The sequence below is a fragment of the Salvelinus sp. IW2-2015 genome, unplaced genomic scaffold, assembly GCF_002910315.2.
Source record: "Salvelinus sp. IW2-2015 unplaced genomic scaffold, ASM291031v2 Un_scaffold5947, whole genome shotgun sequence".
NCBI classification, from domain to species: Eukaryota; Metazoa; Chordata; class Actinopteri; order Salmoniformes; family Salmonidae; genus Salvelinus; species Salvelinus sp. IW2-2015.
Genome location: NW_019947212.1, coordinates 1 through 12,949, shown reverse-complemented (window position 1 = coordinate 12,949; position 12,949 = coordinate 1). Strand labels below are relative to the sequence as shown.

Below are 12,949 nucleotides of genomic sequence, written 5' to 3'. Positions count from 1 at the left end.
CCGGTTGTGATACAGCCTGGAATCAAACCATGGTCTGTAACCATGGTCTGCCTCTATCACTGAGATGCAGTGCCTTAGACCGCTGCGCCCCTCCGGAGCCCCAGGACTGAAATCAAATTTTTCTAATTAGCGACAGAAAAACACATGACAATCGGCATGTTAGTCTTTAAATGTCTTTATTTTATCGCTAGGTAGCAAGATTTTTTTTCTTCTTTGTAATACGTTTTTGTAATTTATTGTTATTCAGACACTGTAGGTCCAACATTGTAGTCTGATGCTAGCTACCAAAATCAATTAGGTAAAGTTATTTTGCAAACTATTTTTAAGCTAGATAGCTTGATTCTGTATGGATTCATAGCTAGCTAGCATAATCATCGGACAGTTAATCATTCACCTGCTAAGACCTAGCAACTGACATACATCCCATGATTTATTGATCACCTAGTTATCTCTGGAGTTTGTTCAGCTTTGAACATCGGGCTGCATTCTGTGAATCTCTGCATTCTGTGAATCTCTACATTCTGTGAATCTCTGCATTCTGTGAATCTCTGCATTCTGTGAATCTCTGCATTCTGTGAATTCTCTACTGCCTTTTTGATTCATGTCAAACCCTGCCTATCTGAACAATTTACAACTGTCCGTCCGTCCGCCCCCCCCCCCCTCTCCAGGCTGTAATCCACTCCCAGTTAGACAGGGGTCTGTTCAGCCTCCGTCAGCTCCACGATGCCCATGGGGAACATGAAAAAACATCCATAACTCTCCGGCAGAAGTTGGTAATGACTGGAGGCAAAGCATCAACAACCACTGAGAACCTAAAGGATGTCAAATATGCAGGGATGCAACACAGTCAGCTAGGCTCAGCCGTGGTGAACCTGAAGAATACATTGGGGAMAACAAGTATTTGATACACTGCCGATTTTGCAGGTTTTCCTACTTACAAAGCATGTAGAGGTCTGTAATTTTTATCATAGGTACACTTCAACTGTGAGAGACGGAATCTAAAACAAAAATGCAGAAAATCACATTGTATGATTTTTAAGTAAATAATTAGCATTTTATTAGCATTTAGCTCAGCCGTGGTGAACCTGAAGAATTCTTATTCAGCTACACCATTAAATGCCACTTTGATTGGGAACATTATTGTTGTCGGCTCGCATTGCATTTGATGTGACATTTGTGTATTCATATTTCTCCTCCCTTCCTGTGCGACGCCTGCGATGGGGGGCAGACATGCCGTTACTGATAGACCTGTCACGATAGCCTAGGAGTGGTGGGTGTGGAGTCAGGCGCAGYGAGCAAGGTGTCCAAATGAGACGTATTTATTCCAAGCTGGGTCAAGCCAAAACAACAGGCACAATGACCACAAAAACAGGACAGCAAACAATCCGTATAGGAACAAAACACAAACATCCACTGATAGAAAGGAAATYAGCCCTGAAGTCTTAAATAGCCCCGAATAAACAACAAATAKGGTATAGSTSAAAACAATCAAGACKAAACCAACAGAAAAGYGAAAAGGAATCGGTGGCAGCTAGTAGACCGGTGACGACGACCGCCGAGCGCCGCCCGAACAYGGAGAGGAGCCACCTTCGGTGGAAGTCGTGACAAGACCAAGCCGAGCCACCGCCAACCTGATGAACCTGGAGTGCTTCGAGGAATGACCTCGGGTACGACCAGTAACGAATGGGCAGCGAGAAAACGCACAACCTCATATGAAACACCTTTGACAAGGTGCAGGATGATGATGGTCACATCGAGTTATTATTAGTTATTAAAGACCAACACGGTTGCAGGAAGACCAGCTTCCACTCTCTCAGCCTTCCACAGTCCAACATCACAAAATGGCTGCACAATGGAAAAAGGAAAAAGGGGGATACCCAGGGAGTTGCACAACTGAATTTATTCAACCAAAAAAAAAGGGTCTTCCGCATTTAACCCGACCCCTCTGAATCAGAGAGGGCATGCCATAAATCAACATCATCTGCACACGGGGAACAGTTTGTTGTTGGGAGTTAAATGACTTGCTRAMGMGCAGAACGACAGATTTGTACCTTTTCGGCTCGGGGATTCGATCCAGCMACCTTCCAGGTTACTGTCCCAACACTCTAACCACCAGGTTACTGTCCCAACACTCTAACCACCAGGTTACTGTCCCAACACTCTAACCACCAGGTTACGTAAAATGTCCCACACACTAACCACTCTTAACACTAACGCACAGGTTACTGTCCCAACACTCTAACCACCAGGTACTGTCCCACCAACCACATACTTGTCCACTCACCACCAAAGGTTTACTGTCCCAACACTCTAACCACAAGGTTACTGTCACACCTAACAACCTTCTTCCACCTGACCACGCAGGTTACTCGTCCTCTAACCCCAGAGTCCCACTCTAACCACCAGGGTACTGTCACCTCAACCAGGTTACTGTCACACACCACCAGGTTACGTCCCGAACACTCTAACCACCAGGTTACTGTCCCAATACGTCTACACCACCAGGTTACTGTCCAACACTCTAACCACCAGTTACCCGGCTTTCCCTGCAACATTACAGTTAGAAAATCAAGCATGACCTAGTCAGTTAATAGTTAGATCACCAGTAAACTTCACTCATGCACTAGCTCGTCTATAGTATAGAATGCAACCAATGCATCATCATGGACTAGCTAGTTATATTTTAGAGTCAGACCAATGGCATCATCATGACTAGCCTAGTCGTATACGTTTAGATCAACCAGCACATCATCATGACTAGACCTAGCTTAATAGTTAGATAAACCATACATCATCATGACTAGTCTGTTATAGTTAGATCAAAACACAGTACATTCATCATCGACTCAGCCTAGTATATAGTTAGATCAACCAATGCATCATCATGACTAGCCCTAGTTATAGATAGACTAACCATGCATCACTCATGATAGCCTAGTTATAGTTGTCAACCCATGCATCATCATGACTAGCCTAGTTTAGAGTTAGATCAACCAGTACACTCATCATGGATAGCCTAGTTATAGTTAGATAACCAATGCATCATCATGATAGCTGATCTTATAGATAGATAGCAAGTGCATCATATGACTAGCCTAGTTTATAGTTAGATCAACAGACATCATTGACTGCCTAGTTATAGTTAGATCAATAGTACATCATCATTATAGTCTAGTTCTAGTTAGATCAACCAATACATCATCATGACTAGCCTGTTTATAGTTAGATCAACCAATACATCAATCAGACTAGCCTAGTTATGTAGATCAACAATACATCATCGATTGACTAGCCTAGTTATAACGATCAGATCAACCAGTACATCATCATGACTAGCCTAGTTATAGATAGATTCGTGGACTACAGGAAATAGAGACATACGCATGCCCCATTCTCATCCGCGAAGGCTGTAGTGGAGCAGGTTGAGAGCTTCAAGTTCTTGGTGCCACATCACCAACAAACTAACATGGTCCAGACACCAAGACAGTCGTGAAGAGGGCACGACAAAACCTATTCCCCCTCAGGAGACTGAAAGATTTGGCATGGGTCTCAGATCCTCAAAAGGTTCTACAGCTGCACCATCGAGAGCTCCTGACCGGTTGCATCACCGTCTGGTATGGCAACTGCTCAGCCTCTGACCCTAAGGCACAACCAGAGGGTAGAGGTACGTCCCATTACATCACTGGGCTAACTGCCTGCCATCCAAGACCTCTATACAGGCGGTGCAGAGGAAGGCCCTAAAATGGTCAAAGACCGTACCAAGTTATAGACTGTTTCTCTGCTGACCTCTGGCAAGCGTACCGGGCGCCAAGTCTGGACAAAAACGTTCTTAACAGCTTCTACCCCAAGCTAATACTCCTGAAAGCTATCAAATGGCTACCATTTGCATTGTGCCCCCGAATTACTCGACAAACCAATGCCCCGACATTGATCTGTACGGTACACCTCTATATTATTTTTTACCTATCTGTTTTTTACTAAAAACGTATTTTTCTTAAAACTGCATTGTTGGTTAAGGGCTTGTAAGTAAGCATTTCACTGTAAGGTCTACCTACCACTGTTGTATTTGGCGCATGTGACACTTTGATTTGATTGGACCACAACTGTTCAAGGAGAGAAGAGACTATTTCTGATACGTTGCTGCCTTCTGCGGCCATGTAGTGCAACTCACAACAAGTTCGGGAGCTTGATTGTTTTTTTTCCCCAGCGAGCTGTGTCCTGAAACTAACCGCACATTCAAAAGGCCTCCTGTAACTAACTCACATTCAATAGGCCTCCTGAACTAACCTCACATTCAATAGGCCTCTAACTAACCTCACCATTCAATAGGCCTCTGTAACAACCTCACCATTCAATAGGCTTCCTGTAACTAACCTCACCATTCAATAGGCCTCCTGTAACTAACCATCACCATTCAAGGCTCCTGAATAACTCACCATTCAATAGGCCTCCTGTAACTAACCTCACCATTCAATAGGCCTCCTGTATAACCTCACCATTCAATAGGCTCTTAACTAACCTCACCATTCAATAGGCCTCCTCTGTAAACTAACCTCACCATTCAATAGCCTCCTGTCAACTAAACCTCCATTCAATAGACGCTCCTGTAACTAACCTCACCATTCAATAGGCCTCCTGTAACTAACCTCACATTCAATAGGCCTCCTGTAACTAACCTCACCATTCAAATAGGCTCCGTAACTAACCTCACCATTCAATGGCCTCCTGTAACTAACCTCACCATTCAATAGGCCTCTGTAACTAACCTCACCATAATCAATAGGCTCCTGGACTTAACACTCAACCATTCAATAGACTCCTGTAACTAAACATCAATTCAATAGACTCTGTAACTAACCTCACCATTCAATACATTCTAGATAACCTCACATTTCAATAACCTCCTGTAACTAACTCCCATTCAATAGACCTCCTGTAACTAACCTCACATTCAAACTCCTGTTAACTACCTCACCATTCAATAGGCCTCCTGTAATACCTACCATTCAATAGGCCTCCTGTAACTAACCTCACCATCAATGACCTCCTAACTAACCTCACCATTCAATAGACCCCTTGTAACTAACCTCAGAGTTTCAACATTTAATTTTTGGGGGTTGAAGAAGTACAGTATTTAGCTCGTCAACATGATATTGTGATGTCTGGTTTGATATTCTGGATTTATATTCTGGTTTGATATTGTGATGTCTTTGTTTATAACAGTATTTTCCTTGTCATGTTACTCTCTCCTCTATATCAGCTGTCCTTACTGAATAAAAAAAAAATTCCATGAAGCTTTTACTTGACATTCATTTGAATGAGATTTTCCATCAAGCTTGTTGACTCTAATCCACTCAGCTGATAATGCTTTCGTCTTGTCTCCTACTTACGGACCATTTCCACCTGAGACTTACCCACTCCAGTGTGTCACCAGTTTATGTTCATGTAAACTCCAGTGTTATATTTTGGGAACTGTGTTGTCTCAGCGGTGTGACCTAACGACTTGGGAGGAGGGACTAAACTAGATATCATATCTCGGTTGCTTGGTGACAAGATGTTAACCATGGAAGGTGTTCTGTTAACCATGGCGAACTGTGAACATGGTTATGTAAATGCCAGCTGAAAAAGTACCAGTGGCCAGACCTTGGCCACCAAGTCAGAGCAGTTCTCTGAGACCTGTGCCAGTGAGCACCAGGTCTGTGATTGGGAACACACAAGGCTGAGCTTCTGAGTGTCTCAGTTGGAAATGTCCATTTGTGTTTCAAGACACCAATGTCCCATTTAGTGTTTCAAGACCACCAATGTTCACATTTAGTTTTAAGACCGCTAATGTCCCATTTAGTGTTCAAGACAACCAATGTCCCATATTTAGTGTTTCAAGACCACCAATGTCCATTTAGTGTTTCAAGACCACCAATGTCCCATTTAGTGTTTCAAGACCACAATGTTCAATTTAGTGTTAAGACCGCCCAATGTCCATTTAGTGTTTCAAGACCACCAATGTCCCATTTTAGTGTTTCAAGACCGCTAATGTCCATTTAGTGTTTCAAGGCCACCAATGTCCCATTAGTGTTTCAAGGCCACAATGTCCCATTTAGTGTTCAAGACACCAATGTCCCATTTAGTGTTCAAGACCACCAATGTCCCATTTAGTGTTAAGACGCCAAAGTCCCATTTAGTGTTTCAAGACCACAATGTCCCATTTAGTGTTTAAGACCCAATGTCCCATTTAGTGTTAAGACACCAATGTCCCATTTAGTGTTTCAAAGACCGCCTAAAGTGAGACCGATTCAAGACCAAAGTTAACAAGTAAAACGTTTGCTATTTCTGACGTCATAGTTTGAAGGAGCATCATTTGAAAATGTTTTAGTCACTCTGTTATTAATCATACACTGGGAGACATACAAATGACTAATGTAATCTTATTAAATACGGAAAGGGACTATTTTTAATCCTGTTTGCTTTAAAAACCAACTGTCTGATGCTGGCRATAGCTTTAATAAGTGTGTAAGGTGATATCTTCCCTCTTTTAATATGTGTCCCAAATGGCACACCTGTTCCCTATATAAGTCCTGGTCGAAAGTAGTGCACTACACAGGGAATAGGGGGACCATTTGGAACATTAGTCTCTATATCCCCTGGGCTCAAAACTCACTCCATTAGCTTCTGTCATTTGTTTAAAACGTTCCACTGTGTTGTCCTTATATGGACACCTTCCTTCTCGCTTGGTTGGGCCTTCCCAAATGGCACTCTGTTCCCTGAGTGCACTKCTTTTGACACCGGGCCATGGTCAAAAAGTAGTGCACTATGTAGAGGATAGAGTGCAATTTGGGATGCGGTCCCTGTGTTCTGACTAATGGCAGTGAACTCCTCAGCAACACTCAAGATAGTTTAGAGTTTTAAAAGAACACAACACCTTTTTTTTAATTTTTTATTCACGACCGCAATGTTCTCCAAAAAAAAGAATACAAAAAAAATCACYTCTATCTTCAAACTGTTCCAGAACCTTCTGCTCTACAGATGTTTAACAARGTCTAAATATAGAATGATGATGATGTCGTTGAGATTTTGGTGTTTAAAGACCTCTTTCCCAAACCTGATTGGTAACTCAGGTTTCAGCTGCCAGTGTACGAAACAGCCATTTTGTTTTTTTTTCCTTTAATAAAATATAACCTATTCAGTGTCTCTCTCTTATCGTTCCAGATAACTCACACATGCATCTGAAAAGTATAGAAAAGTCTATCTGTAAAGAAGGTTATATTAGAAGTGACTGTGTACAGAGAAAGGGCAGTCCGCCTCGTTACCTAAAACTGACTTACAGCGAGTGGACAAAACATTAGGAACACCTGCTCTTTACACTGAGTGTACAAAACATTAGGAACACCTGCTCTTTACACTGAGTGTACAAAACATTATGAACACCNTTAGGAACACCTGCTCTTTACACTGAGTGTACAAAACATTAGGAACACCTGCTCTTTACACTGAGTGTACAAAACATTAGGAACACTTGCTCTTTCCATGACATAAACTGACCAGGTGAATCCAGGTGAAAGCTATGATCCCTTATTGATGTCACCTGTTAAATCCACTTCAGTCAGTGTAGATGAAGAAGAGGAGACAGGTTGAAGAAGGAGTTTTAAGCGTTGAGACAATTGAGACATGGATTGTGTATGTGTGTCATTCAGAGGGTGAATGGACAAGACAACATATTTAAGTGCCTTTTCAACAGAGTGTGGTAGTAGGTGACCAGGCGCACCGGTTTGTGTCAAGAACTGCAACGTTACTGGGTCGTTTACGCTCAACAGTTTTTCATGTGTATCAAGAATGGTCCACCACCCAAAGGACATCCAGGCAACTTGACACAACTGTGGGAAGCATTGGAGTCAACATGYGCCAGCATSCCTGTGGAACGCTTCAACACCTTGTAGAGTCCATGACCCGATGAATGTAGGCTGTTCTGAGGGCAAAAGGGAGGGGGGTGCAACGCAATATTAGGAAGGTGTTCTTAATGTTTTGTACACTCAGTGTAAAGAGCAGGTGTTCCTAATGTTTTGRACACTCAGTGTAAAGAGCAGGTGTTCCTAATGTTTTGTACACTCAGTGTACTTCTATTTGTCCCAGTGGTCATGTTTCCTCCTTCACACTGGCTAGATCATTCTTGTTACTGTCCTCGACAATGCCTCTGTAAGGAGAAAATACAAAGCACCAGATCACAGTCAACATTTACAACATTGTTAACCATGTTATAAGCTAGTGATGTATCATTTTAAATGAACTGATTTTAATAGCCAAAATGCTGATATTATTTGTTGGATGTGTGGTAAAATTCTGGTTGAGGTTGAATTAGGAGCGTGAAACGGTCAATTGTCCTCACCTGTACAGGTAGAGTTCTTTAGTAAGACTGTCTCTCAGTTCCTCCATCTCCTTGGTTTTCCTTTTCTGCATTTGTAGCTCCATCTTCTGCTCTCTGCTAGTSTCCTCCAGCCTGTCCACTGTCTCCTGTTGGGGAGAGAGACAAGGTTTTATAAACCTGACATAGAGTTTATAATGTATTAAAAGACTGGTGTTTTAATCTATGTCTGTGTGTGTTGGAGGTGCCTTGATTTGTTGTGAGTGTGAATCATTCTTGGACAGCATTTGTAATTCCAACCCTGTCTACTGGCCCTTATTCCATCTCTCTCCCCTTCGTCCCTTCGTACCCTGTACTGCTCCACGTCCTCTCTCCTGTGGGTCTCCATCAGTTTGAGTCTCTCCTCCAGGCAGGCTCTCTGCAGCCCTAGCCTCTGTCCCTCCTCCCTCAGGGGTCCCCGACGGGCCCTCAGCTCCTGGGCCTGCTGTCTGGCCTTCACCAGGGCCTCTGACGTCCCCTCCCTCCGCTTCAACAGGGCCAGAAGCATTGGCTCATATCTGAGGGAGGAGGAGAGAGGATAATGCATTTCGCTGCACCTGACAAAACATATGCAAATCTATGTACGTGATCAAATCAAATTGTATTTGTCACATGCGCCCGAATACAACAGGTGTAGTAGACCTTACAGTKAAATGCTTACTTACAAGCCCTTAACCAACAATGCAGTTTTAAGAAAATACCAACAAAAGTAAGAGATATGAATAACAAATAATTAAAGAGCAGCCATAAAATAACAATACCGGGGCTATTGGAATTTGGTATCATGATATATAATTCATGGATCATAGTACAATCATGATAAGTGCGTACATCATAATTGCTGTGTCAATCTACAGTGCATGCTTGACTAGAGGATCACCTCTGAGTTATGATAACGCCTGGCAATGTTGAGAGAGATCATCTTCCTCCAGGGCCTTTGAGCCCTCCTGCAGGTCGCTGTATGTCCCCCACATGAGTCCCTCTTGTCGGGTCATCTCCTCTATGGGCTGGGGTGTCTGGCTGCGGGTCTGGAGCTGGGACTGCAGAGTGGAGAGCTGGGACTGGTGGGTGGAACGGAGCTGAGACACCTCCTCAGTCAGCTTGATGATCAGTGCGTCAAGTTCCATCTGGGGAAGAGACAGAGAGACAAGAGAGACAGAGAGACAGCAGAGACAGAGACAGGACGAAGACAGAGACAGAGACAGAGACAGAGACAGGACAGAGACAGAGACAGAGACAGAGACAGAGACAGAGAGACAGAGAGCAGAGCGAGGGAGAGACAGAGAGAACAGAGCGAGGGAGAGACAGAGAGAGAGAGAGACAGAAAGAGAGCACAGAGACAGAGACAGAGAGACAGAGGGAGAGACAGAGACAGGTGGAGACAGAGGGAGAGAGAGAGAGAGAGTGAGAGAGACAGAAGAACCTGCATGTGATTTTTGAGTCTGATGAACGCAGCAGATGTTCTGGAACACTCAGAAGTTTAATGGATACTCAGAAAGTTCTGGAATGGTCAGAAGAACACTCCAGCCCCTACCTGTTCCTTGTTGAGCTGGGCAACGTCACGCTGCTGGGTTGCCAGGATGACCTGGTTGTGAGCACACTCCCTGGCGACAGAGAACAGCCTCCTCTTCAGCCTCCTCACTCTCCTTGAAGACCCTGCCTCTCCAGACGCACACTGGACAGCCTCCTCTGCTCTCACTCCTCTCAGCCCTCAAAGACTGCCACTCCTCATCCGCACCTCCCTCCCTCCATCGGCCTCAATATTCAGCACCTGGCTTACTGTGCCGCCTGGCCTCCTTCACTCCTTCTCTCCTGTCCCGTCTTCTCCTCCTTAGTGCCTGAGCTCTCCCATCAGCTTCATTCGTCTCTTTCTCCAGTTTTCTCCACTCCTCCGATGCACCCCTCTAGCACAGTACCCAACACCTCCAACTCCTGCATGGATCCCTCACTCCCCCCAGCCCTGTCTCTAGTTGTTGGCCCCACATAATGTGAGCCTCTGTGTCCCCAACAGAGACACCAGAGACATGTCCTTCTGTGTCCTCGTCACACACCGTGGACATGGACCCTCTTGTGTGTGTATCTCCACAGTCTCCTAATCACTCGAGTGTCTTTCTGTGGAGATAGCTTGATAGCTCGGGGGCTCAAATTGGCCAAAGGTACTTCCCAATATGGCTTCAGATCCCACATCCACACCGACTGACTCCATGTGTCCTTGTGTTGCTCCCCTCCTCTCTCCATGTGTCTGTCTTGTGTTACCTTATTCATGTTGGGGTTGGGTTGGCCATATCCTTTGGGTAAACTAGGTAAGTCCACTCTAAAGGTCAAAGGTAATCCCTGCCTCCTCCATACAGTTCTCTAACATGGCCAGCATCGCCATTAGCTCTGTCTGATACTCAGCCATAGTGCCACTCAGCTGAGTGCCTGCGGAGGTAAGAGGAGGCAACTGAGGCTGGACAGCGGCTCCTGTGGCTCCACTCTGATCCAAAATGGATTCCACCTCCTTCAGGTGACTTTGGCACTGGTTCCTAGACTCCTCCATGTGTGTGTCTGTGTAGGTCAGGATGGAGCCACCTGTGTGACATCATTACCACCACAGCTCCCCATCATAGCAACCATCTTCTGTATGTCTGACTGGTTCTGGTTCTGAGCTGGTCCAGACAGGTGTGTGTCTTGTGTACCTGGTGGACAGGCAGGAGGCGATGGACACACCTGTCATGTCCTCACAACTCTTCAATAGGTCATCCATCTCCCTCAGGGTGGGTTGAATCTGTCCTAACCCACTAAGGTGTTGTTGAATCTGTCTAACCCACTAAGGTGTTGTTGAATCTGTCCTAACCCACTAAGGGGTGGCTGTTCTGTCCTAACCACTAAGATGTGGTTGGTTCTGTCCTACCACCACTAAGGGGTGGCTGGTTTCTGTCCTACCCACTAAGTTGTGGTTGGTTCTGTCCTAACCCACTAAGGATGTGGTTGGTCTCTGTCCTAACCCACTAAGGTGTGGCTGGTTGTGTCCTAACCACTAAGGGGTGGCTGGTTCTGTCTAACCCCACTAAGGTGGCTGTTCCTGTCCTAAACCCACTAGGGTGTGGCGTCTGCGCTTCTGTCTCACCCTACTAAGATGTGGCTGGATCTGTCCTAACCCACTAAGGTGTGGCTGAATCTGTCCTAACCCACTAAGGGGTGGCTGGATCTGTCCTAACCCACTAAGGGGTGGCTGGATCTGTACTAACCCACTAAGGGGTGGCTGGTTCTGTTCTAACCCACTAAGAGGTGGCTGGATCTGTCCTAACCCACTAAGATGTGGCTGGCTCTGTCCTAACCCACTAAGGGGTGGCTGGATCTGTCCTAACCCACTAAGATGTGGCTGGCTCTGTCCTAACCCACTAAGGGGTGGCTGGATCTGTCCTAACCCACTTATGTGTGGCTGGTTCTGTCCTAACCCACTAAGGTGTGTGTTAGTGTGGGCCATCGTCGATAGGTGAGACCCAAAAGAGTCTGTAGTTTCTCCTACACAACTCCTAAACATGGTGTCCGTGTCCTTTAACTGTGCTCGTGTCTCATCCAGGTGTGTCTCTCTGTAGGTATCCGACAGGGAGGACTGACTGTGAGCTGAGCCCGTCAGCAGTGTGTTTGTACTGGTAACTCCCAGTAGAGGCTGGAATGAAGCGCCTGTCTCCTCTTCAACACCATCATCCCCATACTTATCTTCCTCATCGATGAACAGCGGATCGAAGCAGATTTCCGGGTCCATCGGCAGCTCAGACTCTTGGTCCTCCATGCCCTGTGATGAAGAGGAGGAAGACGAAGAGTGAACAGAAGTTGTGAGTAATATTGTAAACCTAATAATATTACATTGTAGAAAAGCCAGCTGTGACCATATAGGAAACAGTTTGTTTTGGTGGACAGGCATTCCAACCACAGAGTCTATAGGTGAAACACAGTCAACAGACTGGGTGGTGTTGTCTTCGAACAGGATGTTTTAGTCAACTGGAACAGGGGAAGAGGCCATGCGGGGTAGGGGTTACGGTGAGGTGGGGTGCATTACAGCAATAAGCCTAAAGAACGTCAGTCACCACAGGACAGCTGCCCTAGCCTAGCACCAACCGACAGCTGGGATCAGACACACACACACACACAGACACACTTGACACACTGTGTGCGTCAAGTTGTCCTTGATGTGTGTGTGTGTGTGCGTCAGTGTGTGTGTGTGTGTGTGTGTGCTCAGTGTGTGTGTGTGTGCGTGTGTGTGTGCGTAAGTGGTGTGTGTGTGTGGTGTTTTGTGTGTGTGTGTGTGTGTGGTGTGGGTGTGTGTGTGTGTGGTGTGGTGGTGTGTGGTTTGGGGGTGTTGTGGGTGTGTTGCATCAAAGTGTGTATGTGTGTGTGTGTGTGTTGCATCAAGTGTGTCTGTGTGTGTGTGTGTGCGTCAGTGTGTGTGTGTGTGTGTGTGTGTTTGGTGTGTGTGTGTGTGTGTGTGTGTGTGTGTGTGTGTGTGTTGTGTGTGTGTGTGTGTGTGTGCTGTGTGTGTGTGTGTGTGTTGTGTGTGCTCAGTTGTCCAAA

General features: G+C 45.4%; 1 pseudogene; it reads right to left on the bottom strand.

The window, feature by feature from the left end:
- Nucleotides 1-8,373: 8,373 nt before the first annotated feature.
- On the bottom strand, nucleotides 8,374-12,176 carry LOC112078608 (neurofilament medium polypeptide-like; annotated as a pseudogene).
- Nucleotides 12,177-12,949: the final 773 nt, after the last annotated feature.